Consider the following 6000-nt stretch of genomic DNA (forward strand, 5'->3'; position numbering starts at 1 on the left):
ATAAACCGAAACCGAAATAAGCAGAGAGAAAATGACAGTAAACTGCAAAAAAAAACACTGTATACCTCCCGATCTGAAAAATGACGCAGCTAGGGCTACCGGAAACCTTTTCGCGTGAAACGAAAGGGGTTCCTCACTGAAACAGATGCTCCGAACGCAACAGAGCAGTCCTCTCGGCCCGAAAGCAGTCAGAAACAGCAGATCTAGGAAACGACAGCCGCATGCAGTTCTACCGGCTTCAGATTTGGATCACCAACGGACGCGGCCCTCAAATAGCTCCGATACCATGTAGGAATTTACAGGGTAAGTTCCTCAGAAAGAATACCAAAAGGACACCGCTCACAACCAGATCTCAAATCAATACACCAGTATTTTTGACGTGGTTAAAACCCTCAGAGTGCAAGGAGGGAAACAGTCCACGGCCTGTCCCAACGTGGGTACAGACAATTTATTAATCAAAGAATGAAAATTTACATAAGCTTCTCTCATGCACGGATTACCCGAACAATGACCCTCCATGCGCTTTAAATAGAACTCATGGACCAATCGGGTGTCAAGCCACGGATCAAGTGTCGGTAATACCGAGGTGAGAGTGAACCGTCGGATCACTACATATCGTGACCGTCGGATTGTAAGTTACAAAATGTACAACGGTAAAGAAACACACTTTACCTAACTCTAACCTAACTCTATGCTAGACCAAGTTGAACTTAACTATATCCTATGTGTCGGAATATCCTAACAGGGTGAACCTACCTATGGTTTTGTGCATGATTTTCGCACATGGTATTGGACGCGATGGTTTTTCGGTCCATGGTATTGGATGCTTCGGCATGTATAAATATGTATTGTAACATTGAAAGGAACATAATGAAAAATCAAGCTGGTAGTCCCGGTTTTGGGATCTAGGGAAAAATCTTTGTGCATATGTGTTTTATGGGTTATGCTCTCGCATTGTTTATTTTCTTTGTTTAAGAATTTGTATGCAGGTAATTTCTGTACAGGGTTAAAACCTACAAGAAGTAGGCAAATCATTATTCGACCAACACTAACCAAAGAAGCAAAGAGGAAATCACTAAGAACCAATATTGATAGCATTAGAAAAAGAAACAAAAATCCAAAATGAGAAAAGATAGACCAGACTGAAAAACAAAAACAAAACAGAGAATTGGAAAGCAAAAGAACCATCTTCCTGTGCAATGACAAAATGAGAAATTACATATGGCTAGAAACCAAAAAGGTAGGCAAATCATTATTAGACCAACACTAACTAAAGAAACAATGAGGAAATCACTAAGAAGCATTAGAAAAAGAAACAAAAAGCCAAGATGAGAAAAGATAGACCAGACTGAAAAACAAAAACAAAAACAAAACAGAGAATCGGAAAGCGAAAGAACCAGCTTCCTGTACAATGACAAAATGAGAAATTACATATGGCTAGAAACCAAAAAATTAGGCAAGTCATTATTAGACCAACACTAACTAAAGAAGCAAAGAAGAAATCACTAAGAACCAATATTGATAGCATTAGAAAAAGAAACAAAAAGCCAAGATGCGAAAAACAAAAACAAAACAGAAAATCAGAAAGCTAAAGAACCAGCTTCCTGTACAATAACCTGCGTTGATTTCCTTGCGGAAACCTGCTTTGCCACAAGATTCCTTTACTCGGGAGTCGAGACCCATTCTTTATGCAGAAGCTTGCAAGTTTCAAGGTTGAAATCAGATCTAGCTTTTCTTAAACGTTGCAGAGACTCCTCCATCATTCCTATCTTTGCCCAGATTAAGCACCGCCTTCACACTCCACGAAACCATCAGGTTTTCCTTAAGGAGAGTTTGGCATTAATAAGGGCGGAAATCAGTAGGGTCAGAAAATCCTTGAGTCAGCTTTCTCGGGTCCTTTTAGATTTACATCTGGATCTTGGAAACTTATTTTCGGCCTCCCTTTGGGCCAGAATAGATGCTTGTTCTGCTTTGAAGTCTCTTCAGTTAGAGGAGATTCGGAAGCAGAAGCAAGCTTCTAAGTTTCTAAGACTAGCTGGGAATTCAGAGTTTCTTGATAGAGCCATGGGAACTGCTTCCCATAGCTGTATCTCATCTGGGCAAATCTCTGCGTTGAATGATTGGTTATCTGGCCGCTCAGATGGAGTCTCTGGTTTCCCGTCTCTGGATACCTCAGCGCACGTAGATGAAGCCGTTTCGTTCTCTGCAGACCTGCATTCAGCTGCAATAGGTTCTGTCTTACCGGATGGGAGTAAGCAGGGTCTTCTCTGTGCAGAGCATGAAATGGTGTTTGTCTCTCAGGGCAGCGTTATTCCTGGGACCTGCGTTGCGGGGAAATGCTTCGATCCTGTCGCCAGGGATCCTAAACACGTTTCTTTAGGCAGCAGCCGTGGTGCTGTGCCTGATTTCGGCGTTTCGGATCCAACTGCGATATCGACCGACGCATCCTCCGCCTCCCCAAACCGGTTGGGTTTGGTTAACGTGGTGCCTTTTGATTCGAGGTCGACATTGGATAGCTCCCCGTCCCCATCGCCTGGTAAAACCGTGCTCCCGGTAAGCGTTAGCAGGTTTGATGCAGCCAACAAAGGAGAGGCTATCGATGGTTCGATCCCCGTCCCCGACTCTTCGTTCAATTTTGGAGATCCCACGGGGGTTGCTTCGCCTGAGGACAGCGCTGGTTTGGTTGATAGGAATTTTAATTTCATAAATAAACGGAGCAGCTCTTATTATAAGAGTTATAATAACAGTAATGATCGCCTTATGATTAAAGATATTAATTTTATTAAGGATAACAATGATATTAATAACACTCATAATAATGATAAATTCTTTAATATTGATAAGAATTTTAATATACGTAATAAGAGTTATAATAGTGACATTAAAAGTAATGAACGCATTGGTAATAACTTTATTAAGGATTATAATAATAATAACACTTATAATAATGGTAAATTCATTAAGAATCGTAATAATGGTATTATGAATCATAATAACAATATGAATAATAATAGTGACATTATTACTTATAATAATAATTATAATAGTTATTGTGTTAATAATAAAAATACTCATTTTAGTAATAATGATATCAATAATGATAATATTTTTAATAATAACTGGATGGACAAGACTAACAAAAGCATCTTGAAAAATAATAGGAATAAAAGGGTTGCTAGTATTTCTCCTTCTAGTAACAAGGTTATTAATCTTTCCAGTTTTGTTTTTCCCCCTTCTGTTTTTAAAGTTTTGGGCAAGGGTTTAAATTTTGCCTTAGCCCCTAGAAAAATCCCTATGGAGGACATTATCTGTGATATTGAGTTTGGGATCCGAAGTTTACCTGATAGGATCAAAGATACTATTAGGCAGGATTGTGCAGTTACCTTGAGAAAGGCTAAGCCGCCTAAGAGTAACCTCAGCAAGGAAGAATCTTTAGCTCTCAGATCCTTAAACTAGAACAAGGATATCATTGTTCTTAAGGCAGACAAGGGTGGGGCTACTGTCATTCTTAATAGGGATGATTACCGCAGCAAGATATTGGATCATCTTCATAATAGTGGTAGCTACAAAAAGCTTCCCAAAAATCCTTTGAAGAAGGTGGCTAGAAATGTGGCTGTGGCATTAAATCCATTGGCTCATTGAGTTCCTTGCACCATAAGCTCATTGAAAGCAGCCCTATTACCCCCAGAATCTATGGCCTCCCCAAGATTCACAAGGAAGGTGCCCCCTTAAGGCCCATCCTCAACACCATTGGAGGCCCTACCTACCTTCTTGCGAAGTTCCTTGCGTTAAAGCTTAAGCCCTTAGTTGGTCGTACGGAGTCCTTCGTAAAAGACTCTGCTTCCTTTATTGAAGAACTAAAGGACATTAATCTTGATCCTGGGGACATTCTTGTTAGTTTTGATGTTGTCTCCCTGTTCACTTACATCCCTATTAATGAGGCCATGGATGTGATCAACCGCCTAACAGATCTTGACACGGCCAGGTTGGTTGAGATCTGTCTCACTTCCACTTTCTTCAGTTTTGAGGGAGAGTTCTTCGAGCAAACCTGTGGGGTTGCGATGGGCTCACCCCTTTCCCCTGTTGTTGCGAACCTGTTTATGGAAGATTTTGAGTCCAAGGCTCTGAACTCTTCCCGGCTCTTGCCCAAACTGTGGAGAAGGTATGTGGATGACACCAATGTCATATGGTATCATGGCCAGGATGAGCTTGATCTCTTCTTTGATCATCTCAACAAGCAATCCTCAGCCATTAAGTTCACTAAGGAGCAGGAAGTTGATGGATGCCTTCCATTCCTTGATATTCTTATTTCTAAGAATAGTGATGGTTCCCTCGCCCATAAACTTTTTCGAAAGAAAACTCATACGGAGCAATATCTTCATGCCAGTTCCCACCATTTCCCGGCTCAAAAGATGGGTGTTCTCAATACCCTTGCTACTCGGGCCTTGAGGATCTCGGACAAGAAGAGCTTTGAGAAAGAAAAATCCCATTTGCTTGATGTCTTTGTTGAGAATGGTTATAGTAGATACATGGGTCGGAGGGCTTTCCTTAAAGCTTCCAAGAATTCTCTATCTAAAAGAGAACTGAAAGAGCGAATTCCTGGTGTCCATCTTCCTTATGTTCAGGGGACCACCGATAGAATTGGAAGGATTCTTAGGAAACATAGTATCCCTGTGACCTTTAGGCCTTTGAACACCATTCGTATGTCCCTCAAATCTGTGAAGGATCCGATCGACCCTAAGGATATGAAGGGCGTTTATCTGATCCCTTGTTCCTATGGGACCCCCTATATTGGGGAGACTAGTCGCTCCATTAATCAAAGGATTAGCGAGCACGCAGTGGATCTTAGGCATAGGAGAGCTAAGTCTTCCGCTTTAGCTGAACATGCTGAGAAAACCAATCATCATGTTTGTATTGAGGAGGCTAGTGTTATTGCTAAGGTCTCGCATTTCCATCATCGAAAATTTAGGGAAGCGCTTGAGATTGAAAAGAGACCAAGCAATCTCAATAGAGAGGATGGTTGGAAAGTCAGTAAGTGTTGGGTCCCTGCACTCTCGTCCTAGTCGTTTTTCCGCCCTCCTCTTTAGGTTTTTCTTTTATCTTTATTTTAATTATTATTATTTTATTTCATTTTTACTTATTTATTTATTATTTATATTTCTTTATTTTTTATTATTTTATGTTATTTTATTTTTATTATTATTTTTATTTATTTATTTTTAACTGACATTATTTTTAACTAATTTTTATTTATTTAATATTATTTATTTTATTTTATTTAATTAATTTTCCTTTTATTTTTATTTTTATTTTGTTTATTTATTAATTTTAATATTACTTTTTTCCAATTAGCTTTTAACTTTGATAATACTTAGAAATCAACTCCCATTTCAATTAATTATATATATATTTTATATTACCTTAAGGTCCTTTATATAACTAATTTTCCATTTAAATTCTAATCTAATTATTTTTAACTAATTTTCTAACTAACGTAACATCTTTTGATATTCTTTATTAATTTCCATAAAAATAAACTAACCATTAAATTATGATTGAATAAAAATACTCGTCAACCTATTATTATGATTTTAAGTATAAAAAATATTTATATATATGTATAATACCAATATTAATTATTAAATAATTTAAATAAATTAATTAATTTTCTTTTCAAATCAACGATTGAAATGATTAATCCTAACTTTTAATAACCTAATATTATAATTTTATTATATATATATATATATATTAATTTTTATAAATAAATTCCTTTTTAAAAACCAACCATTTGACCTAATTTAACTTATTTTTATAGAATAATAATAATAATAATAATAATATTAAATTAATAAATTATAATTTGACCTCGCTCCTAAGGTCAAAATTAGTCGTTAATCAATCTAGCCGTTGGAGACTCTGCTCAGGTTATTTATCATGCTAACCTGGATCTATTTCTTCGACTTGTCCTGATGATGAACCACACTAGTTGGTTCGAAA

The sequence above is a fragment of the Pinus tabuliformis genome, chromosome 1_1 (genome assembly GCF_031772625.1).
Source record: "Pinus tabuliformis cultivar Carrire ecotype Pingquan chromosome 1_1, CPIR1, whole genome shotgun sequence".
NCBI lineage: Eukaryota > Viridiplantae > Streptophyta > Pinopsida > Pinales > Pinaceae > Pinus > Pinus tabuliformis.